Consider the following 20,646-nt stretch of genomic DNA (forward strand, 5'->3'; position numbering starts at 1 on the left):
TCCCCCAAATTTCTACACCCCCAAGTTTCTATATTCCCAAATTCCCATATCCCCTAATTTCCTACATCCCCAAATCTCTGCATCTTCCAATTTCCTACACCTCCAAATTTCCACGTTCCCAAATTCCCACTTCCCCGAATTTCTACATCCCCCAATTCCCATATTCCCAAATTCCTACACCCCCCAATTTTCTACACCCCCAAGTTTCTACGTCCCCCAAATTTCTACATCCCCAAATTCCCATATCCCCTAATTTCCTACATCCCCTAATCCCTACATGGCCCAATTTCCCACATCCCCAAATTTCCACACCCCCCAATTTCCTACATCCCCAAGTCCCTACGTCCCCCAAATTTCTACACCCCCAAGTTTCTATATTCCCAAATTCCCATATCCCCTAATTTCCTACATCCCCTAATCCCTACATGCCCCAAATTTCCACACCCCCCAATTTCCTACATCCCCAAGTCCCTACGTCCCCCAATTTTCTACACCCCCAAGTTTCTATATCCCCTAATTTCCTACATCCCCTAATTTCCTACATCCCCTAATCCCTACATGCCCCAATTTCCCACACCCTCAAATTCTTATATCCCCAATTTCCCACCTCCCTAAAATCACCAAATTTCCCCACCCTCCAAATTTCCCCATCCTCCAAATATCCCAACTGAGCCCTAAAAATATCAAAAGTCCTCAGACATATCACCTGTCCCCGCCATCAAAGATTTACACGTATAAAATATTTGCAACAGCTCGATCTAGAATCGCGAGCTTCACTCTTTAAGCTAAATCCCATATAAAAATCCCGTATTTAAAAAGGACACTAAAATTTGCACGAAGAGAATGTCATGAAGTTTGAAATACGATTTAGGAGGATATCCTGGGGATTACCTTGCTTTTTCTACATTTTTGCGAGTGCATAAACTTTTAAGAACGAGCTTTTAAACATTGACGGAAAAGTTGGAAATATTTCAACTTTTACAGCTCTCTGTATGAAGCGATATCCGCTAACGGAAACATGTTTTTTTTCAGCTGACGAAAATAAAATGAAAAATCGAGGCTGATCGGTTTGCAATTTTAACACGTTATTCTGCGTACTGTTCGCTTGCGTGGATATCAGTTTTGCGATACAGTGATAAAAGTTTTAGACAGATTTCAATTGTGAAAATTAAAGGAGCAGAAATTTGATGAATTGATGGTTCAAATTCTTTATTCAATTTTTTTATGTATTTTAGTATTGGCTTTGTGATTTTTTTGGTTTGTTTGGTGGATTTTACTGGAGTTGTGGAAGGAAGTCGTAGGTTTGCTGCGGTAGCGTCTGGTAGACAATATGGCGGCGTCTGATAGACAAAATGGCGGCGTCTGCAAGATAAAATGGCGGCGCTAAGGCAGGACCGCTTGCTATAACTTAAATTTTAGTTTGTTTGAATATTTAAGAGATTTTAGGGAGACCTAGGTAATCTAGGGAACTAGTATAACCTTCCTAAGGTACCTTCCTGGGATTCTATTATTAAAAATGACGGTGTGGAGGAAAACTCTTATAATCCCATAAAAATGAGTATTTCTAGGTTAGTTTATTAACACACTGAGTAAAGTAGTAAAGCAAAATTGCAAAATAATTAATATACAATAACAATAGCTACAATATTATACAAAATAGTAATAGTTCAAAGTAATAATAATTACTTAAATTATTAAAAATTTACATTAATCAAAATCAACAATAATTATGATACCATCAAAGTAAAATAATTTCTCGTAACCCAAATATTATAATAAATAAGTATTGCAATATATTTTATATTGCAATTTTCTTTGCAGTCTAACTTTTGAAGCCTAACCTCTCCATCCCAACCGAATCAGATCCGAAAATAAATCCGCGAATTAAAAATAGTGGTGGAGCGTCAGTTTGATTATCTTTCGGTAGCAACGATCGGATCGAGTGCAGCTCTAGAGTGCACTTAGACTAAAATCTGTTTGTTCGACGGTCGATCCTCTGTCTTCAACTCCGGGATTCCATTTACTCCGACGATTAAACGTTTGAGGCGAGAGATTTAAACGATTCATCGAGGCACTTCGCGCGGCGTCTAAACGAACGGAGGAAGCAAAGCGAGCGAGCAAAGAGAAGAGACCGTGATAAGATTAGCACGACCGGCAGTCGTCTAAAAGCGGACGTTGCTCGTGCAAGTTTTCGAGGACCTCGAACTCAAACTCGACACGTTTATTAACTCTGTTAATAACAACCCCTTGTACCGAAAGAGTAGCTCGCTAAGAAAATCCGCCTTCAAACGCTTTCTTGCATTGTGGTCTTTTTCAGAGATAACTGTTCTTGTCTCTCTACAACCCTCAAATGCTTTTCATGCAAATTAGAAACAAATTTTATTTTTAGAAAATTGGGTCAAAAATTGTGAATTTTCGATATGACTCTTAGTAAGGTAATTCAGAAAATTGGGACAAAAATTGTGAAATTTCAGTATGACTCTTAGTAAGGTAATTCAGAAAATTGGGACAAAAATTGTGAAATTTCAGTATGACTCTTAGTAAGGTAATTCAGAAAATTGGGACAAAAATTGTGAATTTTCAATATGATTTTTAGTGAGGTAATTCAGAAAATTGGGACAAAAATTGTGAAATTTTAGTATGACTCTTAGTAAGGTAATTCAGAAAATTGGGACAAAAATTGAGAAATTTCAGTATGACTCTTAGTAAGGCAATTCAGAAAATTGGGACAAAAATTGTGAAATTTCAGTATGACTCTTAGTAAGGTAATTCAGAAAATTGAATCAAAAATTGTGAAATTTCAATATGATTCTTAGTAAGTTAATTCAGAAAATTGGGACAAAAATTGTGGAATTTCAGTATGACTCTTAGTAAGGTAATTCAGAAAATTGGGACAAAAATTGTGAAATTTTAGTATGACTCTTAGTAAGATCATTCAGAAAATTGGGACAAAAATTGTGAAATTTCAATATGACTTTTATTGAGATAATTCAGAGAATTGGGACAAAAATTGTGAAATTTCAATATGACTCTTAGTAAGGTAATTCAGAAAATTGGGACAAAAATTGAGAAATTTCAGTATGACTCTTAGTAAGGCAATTCAGAAAATTGGGACAAAAATTGTGAAATTTCAGTATGACTCTTAGTAAGGTAATTCAGAAAATTGAATCAAAAATTGTGAAATTTCAATATGATTCTTAGTAAGTTAATTCAGAAAATTGGGACAAAAATTGTGGAATTTCAGTATGACTCTTAGTAAGGTAATTCAGAAAATTGGGACAAAAATTGTGAAATTTTAGTATGACTCTTAGTAAGATCATTCAGAAAATTGGGACAAAAATTGTGAAATTTCAATATGACTTTTATTGAGATAATTCAGAGAATTGGGACAAAAATTGTGAAATTTCAATATGACTCTTAGTAAGGTAATTCAGAAAATTGGGACAAAAATTGAGAAATTTCAGTATGACTCTTAGTAAGGTAATTCAGAAAATTGGGACAAAAATTGAGAAATTTCAGTATGACTCTTAGTAAGGTAATTCAGAAAATTGGGACAAAAATTGAGAAATTTCAGTATGACTCTTAGTAAGGTAATTCAGAAAATTGAGTCAAAAATTGTGAAATTTCAATATGATTCTTAGTAAGGTAATTCAGAAAATTGGGACAAAAATTGTGAATTTTCAATATGACTCTTAGTAAGTTAATTCAGAAAATTGGGACAAAAATTGTGGAATTTCAGTATGACTCTTAGTAAGGTAATTCAGAAAATTGAGTCAAAAATTGTGAAATTTCAATATGACAATTAGTAAGAATTTCCAAAGCCCTAAATCCCTAAATCCCCCAACTTCCAACGTCCTCAAATCCCTAAATCCCCCAATTTCCAACGTTCCCAAAATCCTAAATCCCCTAACTTCCAGCATTCCCAAATCCCTAAATATCCCAACTTCCAGCATCCCCAAATCCCTAAATCCCCCAATTTCTAACGTCCCTAATTCCCTAAATCCCCCAATTTCTAACTTCCCAAATTCCTAAAATTTCCTACAAATCAAACACAGAACTTCCATCAGACCCTTCAACTTCGTACATAAAATAATTCCAATAAAAAAATGAAAGTACATAATCCCGATAAACTATTCGACTAACTCCAATGACGCTATAAAAGGTTGAGAACCGTAGCAATGCAGTCCGAAACTCGAACAAAGAAAGGAGCGAATTCCCGTCGATTTGCAGCGGTTCGGTCAAATAAAGCTGTCGAAGTCGAACGGGCGTAGTTTCTCGAATCCGAAAGCTGTGCCGAGATTTGGCGCGGATTCAAGCGTTTCGCGAGGCGACAAAACACAAGCAATGAAGACGTGTACGGGAGCGTGAACCTCGGCGAGAGTCGTAGGAGAAAAATCGCCACCGTTTCCCTCCTCGTCGGGTTCCGGTTTTTCTTACCCCTGGAAGCTTCTACGAGTTTTCTAGCTTGTGTCACAAGTGTTTTCATTCGGGGCTATCGGGCCAATCGGGAAGTTTTCTGAAATCGCTGGGCAAACTGTCGGGCAACGGCGGTAAGTTTACGGAGGAATTGTGAAATTAGGTAGGGAAAAGTATTTGATCTTAATCGAAGGGGTGGAAATTTGGAAGGGATGGAAATTTGGGGATGTAGGAAATTGGGGGATGTAGAAATTTGGGGCATGTAGGGATTAGGGGATGTAGGAAATTAGGGGATATGGGAATTTGGGGATGTAGAAATTTGGGGGTGTAGAAATTTGGGGGACGTAGGGACTTGGGGATGTAGGAAATTGAGGGGTGTGGAAATTTGGGGATGTGGGAAATTGGGGCATGTAGGAAATTAGAGGAGATGGGAATTTGGGGATGTAGAAATTTGGGGGACGTAGAAACTTGGGGGTGTAGAAAATTGGGGGGTGTGGGAATTTGGGAATATGGGAATTGGGGGATGTAGAAATTCGGGGAAGTGGGAATTTGGGAACGTGGAAATTTGGAGGTGTAGGAAATTGGAAGATGCAGAGATTTGGGGATGTAGGAAATTGGGGGATATGGGAATTTGGGGATGTAGAAACTTGGGGGTGTAGAAATTTGGGGACATAGGAAATTGGGGGATGTGGGAATTTGGGAATATGGGAATTGGGGGATGTAGAAATTCGGGGAAGTGGGAATTTGGGAACGTGGAAACTTGGAGGTGTAGGAAATTGGAAGATGCAGAGATTTGGGGATGTAGGAAATTGGGGGATGTAGGGATTTGGGGATATAGGAACTTGGGGGTGTGGGAAATTGGGAGATGTAGGAATTTGAGAATTTGAGAATTTGCAAGCTTGGAATTTGAGAAATTTGAAATTTAAGAGTTTAGAGATTTGGGGATGTAGAATTTTTGGGAATATAGGAATTTGGGAAATTAGGAACTTGAAGACGTAGGAATTTGGAAATTTGGGAATTTTGGGACTTTGGACCTTGCAGCTTTGGGAACTTGAAAATTTAGAAATTTGTAAATTCCAAAATTCAAAAAATTGAAAACTTGTAACACTTGAAACTCCACTAATTCTAGAATTCAAAAATTAAAAAGAAAACCTCAAATTTCTAACAAAAGATGTGCACCTAATCTCCCTATATTGCACCTCGATTGAGAACCACTGTCTCCCACGGTTGTTTTGACAGAAATGATATAATATCGTTAACGATAACATGTGGTCTTTTTTTAAAACTGTCGAAACGTGTGAATGTTTAACAAGTGAGGAATGAGATAGTATTTCATTCAAATATATCGTTTTATCTTTATTTTCTTATTTAAACCACGTTTTTTGTGGAACAATCTCGATTATTTTATACGTCGAAAGTTCTTGAATGTCATTTGATTTACATCGAACAATTTGTAGGAATTATTACAGGAAACATAACCTTAAACATTTTGAAGAATGAAAAGTAATAAATCATATGTAGTGTTGTGAAACATTTCGCTGAGTTAGTTGCCATTTTGAAGATAATTACTTATCGATAGTATTTTTAGAATTCTTCGCACTTGTGGAATTAAAATTAGGCACAGTGTTTTTATTTCTCTAATTTTACAAGCAGTTACAAATACTTCTTTAAAATTAAAATATTTATTTATTCACTTGTGTAAAATTAAGTTGCAAATACTTGACAGAAAACACGAAGAGTTTGATTGAGAAAAGTCACAGTCATTCTAAAACTATTATTTAAATTCTTCATTAGAAACTACAAATGCTTAAAACGCCTTGAGCCTATGACTAACCTAATTACTTTGTTTACAACGAATATAATCACATTCTTGTAATTTCAAATTATGTGAACACGTCTACCAATGTTTCCAGAATTTTCATTTTCCATGAACTTTTATAAAAAACTGCATTATTTGCACTTCATACAATTTTTCATGTTGAAAAATTTATTGCACGTTCATGAAGAGTTAATTGAAGTGTTATCAATGCAGAATATTTTCAATTTCCTACCTCTTGAAATTTTTCAAATTACTGCAAACTTTTCACGCTAATAAAAGTCAATAACATTTTTCAATTAACTCTGAATGTACGATACATGTGTCAGTCAATAGCATTTTTCAATTAATTCCGTTTTAAAAATGCAATATGAAAACAATAACGAAAGATGTTAATTATTCATAACATTTATTGACTTTGTATGGATATACAATATAAAAGTAATAATGAATCAGTGATAATAAATGAGAGTAATGATTGAATAAATGTGAATTTGTGTTGTGAATGAATTGTATTGAACAATGGAAATTATTATGAAAAAGAAATAATAAAAACATAATAATGGAGACGTTGTTCAAAATGTATAAAATATATGAAATAGTGGAGACGTTATTTGAAATATATAAAATATATAAAATAATAAAGACATTACTTAAAATATATAATATATATAAAATAATGAAGACATTACTTAAAATGTATGAAATGTATAAAATAAAGAAGACGTTACTTAAAATATATAATATATATAAAATAATGAAGACATTACTTAAAATGTATGAAATGTATAAAATAAAGAAGACGTTACTTAAAATATATAATATATATAAAATAATGAAGACATTACTTAAAATGTATGAAATGTATAAAACAAAGAAGACATTACTTAAAATATATAATATATATAAAATAGTGTAGACGTTACTTACAATATATAAAATATATAAAATAATGAAGACATTACTTAAAACGTATAAAAATATAAAAAATAATGAAGACGTTATATATTTCAAAATATATGAAATATTTAATAATGAAAACGATACCTGAAGTATATGAAAATAATAATGATGAAGAGGTTATTCAAAATATATAAAATATATAATAACGACGACATTACCTAAAGTATATGAAAATAATAATAATGAAGACGTTGTTCAAAATATATGACATCTATAATAATGAAGATATTATCAGAAATATATGAAAATAGTAATAAAAAAGGCGTTGTTCAAAATATATGAAATATATGAAAATAATAATAACGAAGGCCTTATTCAAAATACATAAAATATATAATAATGACGACATTATCTAAAATATATAAAAATAGCAATAATGAAGACATTATCCAAACTTGACACAAGCTATGAGGCACCCTGTATAATAATTTAGACATTACCTGAAATACATGAAAATTATAACTCAGCCTAAAATAACCCATACTTTAGATAACAAAATGAAATATTATTACCCATGTACAATACATCATATGTACACATGTATGTCACCTAACCATTAATTATGCATTTTTAAAAGACGATAACATACATTGTTACCGTAGGTTCAACACAAATGTCACAAAATTCCGTCTTCCAATGTCCGCTCGCAGAGATCATCGAAACCTTACGCAATCAGCTTATCTCTTATCGCGGGCGCGCTTTGCGATTTGAATAGGAATCACATCGATAAATATTCTCCGCAAGAAAAACGTTGTGACTCAGCCCGCGAATATTTACGATGCCGGTATTTGTGCGCGAGACGATAAAGCGGTTTTGATTTCAGGTGAAATCGCGATGTTTGACGTACAAACAACGCGTTAATGCCGAAGCATTGGCCTTAAATCACTCGACAACTATCGAGCTCGGAGCAACAGATCCGTCAGACGTAATCATCCAATTATCTTTCGAGAAAAAAATATCCCCGGCTTACCAGCCTGCGAATCCCGCGAAGAGCCGGGAAAAACAAACGACTGGTAATCACGGTAGTAGCAGATATTGCCGCGATAAGGAGGTAAAACTTCTGTGAGGCGTTCTCGTGGAATACAGACGGTTCCGATTCTGGAAATTCGAAGTGAATCTTGAGGGTAAATAGAAAATTCTGCCCCTATGGAGACTTGAGGGTGCAAGATAGGGGTTGTAGTTTTGGAAGAGATATTGAGGGGGTTTGAGAGGTGAGGGTATGGAAATTTTGATGATAGGATGTGCAAGGGGAGGTGGGAATTTGGAAATTTTGCAGGGGAGGGGGTGGGATTTTAGGGTGGGGGAGTTGAGAATTTGGTCATTTAGAGAATTGGGAAGGTAGAAATTTGGGGATGTAGGGATTTTGGGACGTAGGGATTTGAGGAGGGTGGGATTTGGAGACGTAGAGATTTGGGGAAGGTGGGATTTGGGGAGGGTGGGATTTGGGGACGTAGGGATTTAGGGAAGGTGGGATTTGGGGAGGGTGGGATTTGGGGACGTAGGGATTTGGGAAGGGTGGGATTTGGGGACGTAGGGATTTGGGGAGGGTGGGATTTGGGGACGTAGAGATTTGGGGAAGGTGGGATTTGGGGAGGGTGGGATTTGGGGACGTAGGGATTTGGGGAGGGTGGGATTTGGGGACGTAGAGATTTGGGGAAGGTGGGATTTGGGGAGGGTGGGATTTGGGGACGTAGGGATTTGGAAAGGGTGGGATTTGGGGACATAGGGATTTGGGAAGGGTGGGATTTGGGGACGTAGGGATTTGGGGAGGGTGGGATTTGGGGACGTAGAGATTTGGGGACGTAGAGATTTGGGGAAGGTGGGATTTGGGGAGGGTGGGATTTAGGGACGTAGGGATTTGGAAAGGGTGGGATTTGGGGACATAGGGATTTAGGGAGGGTGGAATTTGGAGACGTAGGGATTCGGGGAAGGTGGGATTTGGGGAGGGTGGGATTTGGGGACGTAGAGATTTGGAAAGGGTGGGATTTGGGGACGTAGGGATTTAGGGAGGGTGGGATTTGGGGACGTAGGGATTCGGGGAAGGTGGGATTTGGGGAGGGTGGGATTTAGGGACGTAGGGATTTGGAAAGGGTGGGATTTGGGGACATAGGGATTTAGGGAGGGTGGAATTTGGAGACGTAGGGATTCGGGGAAGGTGGGATTTGGGGAGGGTGGGATTTGGGGACGTAGAGATTTGGAAAGGGTGGGATTTGGGGACGTAGGGATTTAGGGAGGGTGGGATTTGGGGACGTAGGGATTCGGGGAAGGTGGGATTTAGGGAGAGTGGGATTTGGGGACGTAAGGATTGGGGAATGTAGGGATTAGGCGACATGGAGATGTAAAATTGGGGATGTAAAAATTTGTGAACTTGAGAATTCAGAAATTTTGCAGCATAGAAAGATTTTCGTTGTGGTTATACAATTAGTAAAATTGTGGATTTGGAAATATGGAATTCATATACCCCTTTCCCAAAACTGCACATTCCCCAAAAATTCCTTCACAAAACATAAAGGAATGTTCGCTAAAAACAATACCTCCAACAAACAGTTTATCGAAATCAGCATACAATCGAACGTAAAGCGAGCTCCGTCAAATAAACATCGATTTAATTAACGACTTCATTAGCGACGATAAGAATATTATTTGGCCAGCATCATACGGGGCAGATCATGGATCTCTTGCATCACTGGTCACTATCAATCATGAGATTCGAGCTCTCATTAATCAGAGAGACCGAGTCATCACGAGATAAACACTGATCACCCAATTAACGCGGATCGTATTCTTCCGAATTATTCACACTTTTTATTGGTCGGTATATTTTTGCTCGTGTATGTCGACACACCGGATATGTGGAACTGTATTTCAATGTGGTATTATGAAATCGATGGATTTAAATATTGATGAGGTGTTTTAGTAGCTTTTTGTATGGTGATTGGAAGATTGTATTTTGTAGAATTTTTGGAGTTGGGGATTTGGAAGATTTGTGCGGCATTTTTGGGGTATGGGGCACTTTACTAATCTTGGACAACTAGTGCTGTGTGGCATTTTTGGGGGTATGGGGCATTCCACTAGATCTTGAATAGCCAGTGGTGTGTGGAGCATTTGGGGGGATGGGGCACTCCACTAGATCTTATTTACCCAGTGGTGTGTGGAGCATTTGGGGGTATGGGGCACTCTAGGGAAATTTGAAAAATCTGGGAAATTAGAGAAATTTGAGAAATTTGAGAAATTTGAGAAATTTGAGAAATTTGAAAAATTTGGGAAATTAGAGAAATTAGGGAAATTTGAAAAATTTGGGAAATTAGAGAAATTAGAGAAATTAGAGAAATTAGGGAAATTTGAAAAATTTGGGAAATTAAAGAAATTAGAGAAATTAGAGAAATTTGGGAAATTTGGGAAATTTGGGAAATTAGAGAAATTAAAGAAATTAGAGAAATTTGGGAAATTTGGGAAATTAGAGAAATTAGAGAAATTAGAGAAATTAGAGAAATGAGAGAAATTAGAGAAATTAGAGAAATTTGGGAAATTTGGGAAATTTGAAAAATTTGGGAAATTAGAGAAATTAGAGAAATTAGAGAAATTAGAGAAATTTGGGAAATTTGGGAAATTTGAAAAATTTGGGAAATTAGAGAAATTAGAGAAATTAGAGAAATTAGAGAAATTAGAGAAATGAGAGAAATTAGAGAAATTAGAGAAATTTGGGAAATTTGAAAAATTTGGGAAATTTGAAAAATTTGGGAAATTAGAGAAATTAGAGAAATTAGAGAAATTAGAGAAATTAGAGAAATTAGAGAAATTAGAGAAATTAGAGAAATTAGAGAAATGAGAGAAATTAGAGAAATTAGAGAAATTTGGGAAATTTGAAAAATTTGGGAAATTAGAGAAATTAGAGAAATTAGAGAAATTTGAAAAATTTGAAAAATTTGGGAAATTAGAGAAATTAGAGAAATTAGAGAAATTTGAAAAATTTGGGAAATTAGAGAAATTAAGGAAATTTGAAAAATTTGGGAAATTAGAGAAATTAGAGAAATTTGAAAAATTTGGGAAATTAGAGAAACCAGGGAAACTTGCAAAATTTGAAAATTTATGAATTTACTAATTTAAAACCTTGAAAATTTCTAAATCCCCATCCTCCCAAAATTCAGATACAACTTGAAAAGAAATGAAAAGAAAATTGTTGAAAGAACGACTGTACTCTTAATAATTATTTTCTGAATGATTACACGTCACTCTAGAGAAGAACATTTTCACCGTAGCAATAAACACGTTAACGAGTTATTCTGCAAGATCGATGGATTCGTAGAGTTGAACGATTCGTTTAGTGGAAACGACAACTTTCAAGGAACGACATCGTTCCGTTGAGAACGTTTAGACCCGTGATGAATCGTGGTGATCGTGTTCAACGGATTGACATCATTGCCAGAGTGCTCGGTTTATTTTTGTCGCTTGAGCAACAGACATGTAATAATAGTCATTTTAAACTGAACTAAGTACTAGTGACATGCGAATGCCAAGGTTTATGTTTTCAAAAAATAGAACAATCGTAGACATTGATAAAATTTTTGGTAGTGAAGTATTTAATTGTTGAACAAAAATTTGAAAGAATTTTTAGAAATTGTGTGATGGGGAATTATTTAGGTATGGTCTTAAGATTTTAAGATGAAGTCATATCACTTTTGTTGATATATAGCTTAAACTTCTTCGAGGAATTTTGAAAGTTGAGGCTTTAGGAATTTCTTATTCGGAAATCTTTACTTGGAAATTTGAAAGTTTTCAGAAACTTGAAGTTTGAAAGATTTATGAGTTATATAAATTGTACAAACTTCAGAAAATTAAGAATTGTACACATTTGTAAATTTGTGGATTAAACACTGAGTAGATTGAAGCTTGACAAAATTTTGTAATATGAAAAATATGTTAAGTAATTGTGAAATTAAAGAAAATTAAAAAATTTACTCAAAGAAAAATTACACAAATTTTTAAAGTAGAAGTTAAATATTTGATAAGTTTAATACTTGATAAGTTGAAAATTGAATAAATTTCGTACCATGGAAAATATGTTTAAAAAGCGTAAAATTGAAGTGTAGAATACGAAATTTTCTCACAAAAAGAAATAGTAGAATCAGAATTACACTAGCAGAGACCGTAAACTAACGCAACCGTAAATTAAGCAATTACGTTCGAATTTCATGTTTCGCAACTGCTGTCCGAACACAAAAACGACTCGCTGCTCTCTCTGTTAGCTTTCTAGGAATAATTCGCCGGTGTTGACGTTAAATTATGCTTCGATCGTGTAACGTTTGTCCGAGAAGCAAAGTAGTGGAGCGTGCAACTCTCCCATGGCGTGTTGGATTGTTCTCAAAATGACTCCGGTGTTCTATCAAAAACAGTTTAATTAATTCTGAAAAAACACCTGATTACACTTGAACATTTGGGACGGGCTATCTTCTATACGTATAATTCGGATTAATGGATTTGAAACAGGCTGATACATACATTTTCTTAAAGAGAGGTTAAAAAATACATTCTTCTAAAACAAGATGAAAGATGTATCTGTTTGAAAAGAATATAAAAAATACATTTGATGAAAAACAAGATGGAAGATGTATTTGATCAAAAACAAGATGAAAAATGTATCTGTTTAAAAAGAATATAAAAAATACATTTTATGAAAAACAAGATGGAAGATGTATTTGATCAAAAACAAAATGAAAAATGTATCTGTTTGAAAAGAATATAAAAAATACATTTTATGAAAAACAAGATGGAAAATGTATTTGATCAAAAACAAAATGAAAAATGTATCTGTTTAAAAAGAATATAAAAAATACATTTTATGAAAAACAAGATGGAAAATGTATTTAGTCAAAAACAAAATGAAAAATGTATCTGTTTAAAAAGAATATAAAAAATACATTTTATGAAAACAAGATGGAAGATGTATTTGATCAAAAACAAAATGAAAAATGTATCTGTTTGAAAAGAATATAAAAAATACATTTTATGAAAAACAAGATGGAAGATGTATTTGATCAAAATCAAGATGAAAAATGTATCTGTTTGAAAAGAATATAAAAAATACATTTTATGAAAAACAAGATGGAAGATGTATTTGATCAAAATCAAAATAAAAAATGTATCTGTTTAAAAAGAATATTAAAAATACATTTAACTAAAAACAAGATAAAGACTACATTTGATTGAAAACAAGATGAAAAATACATTTTATTAAAAATAAGGTAGAAAATATATTTAATTAAAAACAAGATGGAAAGTACATTTTATAAAAAACAAGATAAAGAATACATTTGATTAAAAACAAGGTGGAAAATATATTTGATTAAAAACAAGATCAAGAATACATTTGAATAAAAAAAATACGAAAACTACATCTGACTATAAACAATATCCAAAATACCTTTGTTTGCAAATAAAATGAGAAGTACATTTAATAAAGAACAAGATGGGGAACACATTTGCTTAAAAACAAGATGGGGAACACGTTTGCAGATAAACAAGATGGGAACCACATCTGACTACACGCAAGCTGAAAAGTATTAGGTCATTAAGTATGAAATGTCCGATTACCTAAAGCCTCAAGTTTGATACCAATGTCTCCGATATTTCACTTCGATCGTCATTTATTTTTTTTTGCATTGAGAAGATACGCCACCTGGCTTTCAGATGCACTCTTTTGTATTTAATAGTCTATCGTATTGTCGTCTGGAGTTTAAATATTGTAAGCCATGGACAAGCCGAAATGTTAACGAAGTGTTTGGCAAGGATGTAGCTAACGAACGTACAGTACGTCGATGATTCGAAAAATTCCGATCTGGAGATTTTGATCTTCAAAATGAACCACGCGAGCGGCCTGAGAGCAAGGTGGATGACAACCAACTGAAAGCTGTAGTGGAAGCAAATCAATCTGAAACGACGCGTGAACTAGCAGCAAGGTTTGAAGTTACCATCCCAACAATATTAAGTCATCTGAAAGCAATAGGAAAAGTAAAGAAGCTGGATAGGTGGGTTCCGCATGAGTTGAGCGAGCGTCAGCAACGCAACCACTTCGAAGCTTGCTGTTCTTTGGTATCAAGACTAAAAGGCGATCCATTTTTGCACCGGATTGTCACGTGTGATGAAAAGTGGATACTTTTTGATAATCGCAAGCGTTTAGCACAATGGTTGGACAAAGATGAAGCGCCAAAACACACCCCAAAGCCGAGTATACACAAAAAAAAATTAATGGTGTCTGTTTGGTGGTCCAGCGCGGGTGTTATACACTACAGTTTTATGAGACCTGGGCAATCGATAACGGTGGACCTCTACTGTGAACAGTTAGAAGAAATGATGAAGCAGCTGCAAATTAAGCAGCCGAGATTGGTCAACAGGGACAGACCAATCCTCCTGCAGGACAACACGTTGCAAGATCGACGTTGCTTAAACTACAGGAACTGGACCTGGAAACCCTTTGTCACCTACCGTACTCGCCAGATCTCGCACCAACCGATTACCATTTTTTCCGAGCTTTGGACAATTTTTTGCAAGGAAAAATATTTAATTCCCAACATGCGATGGAAAATGCCTTTCGGAATTTTATCACCAGCTGCTCTCCAGATTTTTTCGCTAGCGGTATTAATAAGCTATCGTTAAAATGGCAACGTTGTATTAATAGTTTAGGTGCATATTTTGATTAATTATATTATTTCTTGCCCGAGATATAATAAACCAAACTTTCAGTTTCAAATCGGACGTTTCATACTTAATGACCTAATACATCTGAGTTCCAGCAAGTTGAAAAATACATCTGTACACGAACAAGATGAAAAATACATTTGCTTAAAAACAAGATGAAATATACATCTGTTCAAAGACTAAATAAAAAATGCATTAACTTAAACAAAGTATAAAAAATCCATAGAAAATAATAAAAAATACTGAGTAAATTATAAATAAGTATAATTACATAAAAATACTTAGGGAACAAGAAAAAATGAAAATTGATGTGGTTTCAATATTTTGTCCAGGGACATCATGGCCATATGATGACTCCATTTTGAACGTATCCATTATTGACTGTCACGCAAAGTAATTATGATTACATTCACTGCAAATGTATTTACTTAAACAAAGCATGAAAATCCATAGAAAATAATAACATTACTAACTAAATATAATGATATGAAAATACTTAGGAAACAAGAAAAAATGAAAATTGATGTGGTTTCAATATTTTATCCAGAGACATCATGGCAATATGATGACTCCATTTTGAACGTATCCATTATTGAATGTCACGCAAAGTAATTATGATTACATTCACTGCAAATGTATTTACTTAAACAAAGCATGAAAATCCATAGAAAATAATAACAATACTAAATAAATATAATGATATGAAAATACTCTGAGAACAAGAAAAAATGAAAATTGATGAGGTTTCATTATTTCGTCCAAAGAACATACAGCGACACGATGACTTCATTTTGAACATATCGATTATCGACCGTCACGCAAAGTAATTATGATTACGTTCAGCATTGCAGTGCCCACGTTAAAAACAGAAAGCCGAATTACACGAACGAGCATTGTGCCGGGTAATCGTTATTGTAGCGTGTCGTGGCGTCCATTTTCGTTGTGCCAGTCAACCTGTGTTTTAATGCTTACAAGGCTTCGCGACACGTCATTGCGCATCGTTGCGTCACGTCGCATTTGGCTGTTCTCCAGATGCACCCGGGGACCCATGGCGAATGGTTCGGGCCAGAAAAGTTTGCTTCCCGATGCACGACGTGATTTAAATTTTTACCCGACGATCGAACTTATTCTCCCTCCCGACAAAAAGAATGACGTCTATTATGAAGTCTATGTATTTATGTAGATGGAACTGTCGCTTGAAGAAACATTTAACTGTGGTGGAAGAAACATTCAATTGAGGAAATATTTAAGAAATTAATGTACAAGATTTTTGGTAGATGCTTCAGTCAGAGATGTGTAATTATTATTGCGATGTTGATATGTAGGAAAAATGTTGAAATTTTAGATATAATATGGAGTGTGAAATAATAGAAATTTAACGGGATGTAGAAATTAGGGGATGTAGGAACTTAAGGATATAGAAATTTGGGGGTGTAGGAATTTGGGGATATAGGAATTTGAGGGTGTAGGAATTTGAGTATGTAGGAAATTGGGGGATGCAGAAATTTGGAGATATGGGAAATTGGGGGATGCAGAAATTTGGGGATGTAGAAAATTGGGAACGTAGGAATTTGGGAAATTAGGAACTTGAAGACGTGGAAACTGGGGGTGCGTAGGTATTGGGGGATGTAGGATATTGGGGCATGTAGAAATTTGGGGATATAGGAAATTGGGGAATGCAGGAATTTGGGGATGTAGGAAATTGGGAACGTAGGAATTTGGAAAATTAGGAACTTGCAGTCGTAGAAACTGGGGGTGCGTAGGTATTGGGTGATGTAGAAATTTGGAGATGTAGGAAATTGGGGGATGCAGGAATTTGGGGATGTAGAAAATTGGGAACGTAGGAATTTGGGAAATTAGGAACTTGCAGTCGTAGAAACTGGGGGTGTGTAGATATTGGGGAATGTAGGAAATTAGGGGATGCAGAAATTTGGGAATGTAGGAAATTGGGGGATGTAGAAAATTGGGAACGTAGGAATTTGGGAAATTAGGAATTTGAAGACGTAGAAACTGGGGGTGTGTAGATATTGGGGAATGTAGGAAATTAGGGGATGCAGAAATTTGGGGATGTAGGAATTCTAGAATATAGGAATTTGGAGCTATAGAAATTTGGAAATACAGAAATTGGGTAATTTACGAATTAGAGTTTCAAAATTCTCAACGTAGGAATTTGAAGTTCGAGCATTTGAGTTATTGAGACTAGGGACCTCATCAAGGGTTAACCTACTAACATACAAACTTAGTCACATAAAGATCTAGTGATTTACTGATTTGAAACCTAAGCAGAACTTTGATAATTCAAAAATACATAAATATAAAATTAAGCAATTTTAGAAAAGTTAGTCTTCTTTCTAAATAAATTAATTCCAGAAATGAATCACCCTAACTTCTTGCATCAGAAAATGTAATTTAATTCGAGTGAATTTTCCTGCTAATTTTCCAGTGAAACAAATTGGGAATATGCGAAATGTTTGGATTGTCTTGTACGAGCGTAGAAGCAATCGTCCAACGTGACTTCGCAAGTCTTTTATAAACCAATATCGTTTATATTCGCCAGTTTTAAATTGCAAATTCAGCGGAATGTCGACGAGGTACTAAAAGATACGGTTCTTCTAAAATAAACAACGACTCGCTAGAAAATCTGCTTCGGTACGCGTGTCTCGGCCGTCGCAGTTAGAAATGAAATTCTCGAATAACAGCGGCGATATAAAAATGTTGATGTACGCTTTTTCGGCACCTCGGTGCACGTGATTCCGTCTCTTGATGAAGTGCCATTACACGTGCACGAGCTGCTTCGTGAATAAATATTTGTCAACGAGAAAGATTCCCGATCTTCCTTTCGAAACGATCTTTCACATCTGCGGCGGCCTAAAAATATCGCGATAAGATGTGATTAATCGGTTGTATATCTGTGCAAACAGCTATTTCATAATTCGAACGGGCCGATATCGCTCGGAATACACGTACGTACATTTTTTGATCGATCGCGATCAAATAACGATTAACTCTGACGTAAATACTCGAATCCCTGGAATTTATAGATAAAAGAGATGAAGAGCGTTTGATCGTTTCATAGTCGTTGCAAAACGAAAACAAACGTGTCTCCGTGCAGATACAATCAAGTTCTCGGATCTGAGATTAACCGAGAAAAGAGCGTATGCATATTCACTGCCGGATTTCATCGATATCCGCTGCCAGCAAAAGTTGCTTCGATATCGACGGAAAAACGGAGCTAATTAAAGAACTTTTTTCGAACCTTCACCCTGCGAGGGTTGATTGAAAATAGGGAGCGATTGCGTGTGGACTTGTTTCTAACTGTGAAGGAACATTTTTTCGAAGTTTATTTTGGGATTAGGGGGTTGTAGATTTTTAAGCTTTTGAAGTTTCAAAATTGTGAACTCAAGTTCTCAAATTTTCAAGTTGTTAAATTTCCAAGTTGTTAAATTTCTATATACTCATATTCTTACTTTCCCAAATTTTTACCTCTCCGAATTTCTATATCCCCTAATTAGTGCATCGCCCAATCTCCTACATCCCCAAATCCCTACGTCGCCAAATCTCTACGACCTCAAATCCCATTATTCCCAAATCCCTACGTTCCCAACTTCCATCGTCTCCAAATTCCATCGCCCCCAAATCCCACGCTCCCTAAATCCCTACGTCCCCAAATCCCACCCTCCCCAAATCCCTACGTCCCCAAATTCCACCATCCCCAAATCCCTACGTCCCCAAATCCCACCCTCCCCAAATCCCTACGTCCCCAAATCCCACCCTCCCCAAATCCCACCGTCCCCAAATCCCTACGTCCCCAAATCCCTACGTCCCCAAATCCCACTCTCCCTAAATCCCTACGTCCCCAAATCCCACCCTCCCCAAATTCCACCGTCCCCAAATCCCATCGTCCCCAAATCCCACGCTCCCTAAATCCCTACGTCCCCAAATCCCACCCTCCCCAAATCCCTACGTCCCCAAATTCCACCATCCCCAAATCCCTACGTCCCCAAATCCCACCCTCCCCAAATCCCTACGTCCCCAAATCCCACCCTCCCCAAATCCCACCGTCCCCAAATCCCTACGTCCCCAAATCCCTACGTCCCCAAATCCCACTCTCCCTAAATCCCTACGTCCCCAAATCCCACCCTCCCCAAATTCCACCGTCCCCAAATCCCATCGTCCCCAAATCCCACCCTCCCCAAATTCCACCGTCCCCAAATCCCTATGTCCCCAAATCCCACCGTCCCTAAATCCCACCGTCCCCAAATCCTTACATCCCCCAATTCCCTTCTCACCAAATCCCTATATCCCAAAATTACTAAGCCCCTAAATCCACAAAGTCCCTAAATCCCTACACCTCAAATCCCAAAATCCTCCCCAAACCACAAAACCCAAAGTCCTCAAATCTCTCATGCTCTAACTCTCTCCACCCTCTATAACATCCAAATACACAAATTACGAAGTTCTCGAAATTCTCTTCGCTAATAAACCGCGTAATTCCCCGCCTAATAACTCCTTAACACAAAATTCCGACGACTGTTGGTTTATCCGTCGAAGGCTGAGCAAACAGAAAATTTCTGACAGTTTCCGATTTCGCGGATGAAAGATCACGAGCGGCGGCGGGGAGAAATGGTGACACGGAAACTTTCCATCGCGTTCCGACACATTACTGATTTAATATTATGCAACTTTGACGTATTATGCTAGACTGCTGATCACCGGTGTTTAACCGATTTATCCGCAGGCAAACACGCGTACGGCTGATTCATGATACCGTCAACAATTAGTTCTCACAGCCGGCTGTAAATCTCTCGACGTTCGTAAACAGCCGTGTCATTGCAAAAGGAAGTCAAACATAAAATACTCTCTCTGTAACGCGCTTTTGTTTCTTTTCGCTTTCCATCTCTGCAAACAGTGTCAAAAAAATGAGCGGGCGCTGTGAGCAGGTAAGTATTTGCCCTGGAATAATAGTCGCGTGTAAACGCTCTCGAAACTTCTTAGGCGGTATGCAGGTTAAGACTATCCACATGATAGTTCCACATCATAGTACCCTATCCACATCATAGTCTCACATCATAGTACCCTATCCACATTATAATAACCTATCCACATTATAGTCCCATGTCATAGTACCCTATCCATAACATAGCCCCACATCATAATAGCCTATCCACATGATAGTTCCACATCATAGTACCCTATCCACATCATAGTCCCACATTACAGTACCCTATCCACATTATAGTAACCTATCCACATCATAGTCCCACATCATACTACCCTATCCACATTATAATAACCTATCCACATCATAGTCCCATGTCATAGTACCCTATTCACATCATAGTCCCACATCATAGTCCCACATCATAGTACCCTATCCACATCATAGTCCCATGTCATAGTACTCTATCCACAACATATTCCCATATAATAATAGCCTATCCACATGATAGTTACACATCATAGTACCCTACCCACATTATAGTCCCACATCACAGTACCCTATCCACATTATAGTAACCGTTCCACATCATAGTCCCACATCATACTACCCTATCCACATTATAGTAACCTATCCACATGATAGTTCCACATTATAGTACCCTATCCACATCATAGTCCCACATCATAATAGCCTATCTACATAATAGTTCCACATCATAGCACTCTATCCACATCATGATCCCACATCACAATGCCTTATCCACATTATAGTCCCATATCCTAGTACCCTATCCACATAATAGTCCCATAGTATA

General features: G+C 36.4%; 1 protein-coding gene and 1 pseudogene across 3 annotated transcripts in view; one reads left to right on the forward strand and one right to left on the reverse strand.

Moving 5' to 3' along the window:
* Nucleotides 1–20,646, reverse strand: part of LOC100881395 (sodium-coupled monocarboxylate transporter 1) — a 67,762-nt gene that overhangs the window by 25,351 nt on the left and 21,765 nt on the right. The gene's annotated exons all lie outside the window — the stretch shown is intronic.
* LOC143265696 (histone-lysine N-methyltransferase SETMAR pseudogene) lies at nucleotides 14,027–14,965 on the forward strand (annotated as a pseudogene).

The sequence above is a fragment of the Megachile rotundata genome, chromosome 13 (assembly GCF_050947335.1).
Source record: "Megachile rotundata isolate GNS110a chromosome 13, iyMegRotu1, whole genome shotgun sequence".
NCBI classification, from domain to species: domain Eukaryota; kingdom Metazoa; phylum Arthropoda; class Insecta; order Hymenoptera; family Megachilidae; genus Megachile; species Megachile rotundata.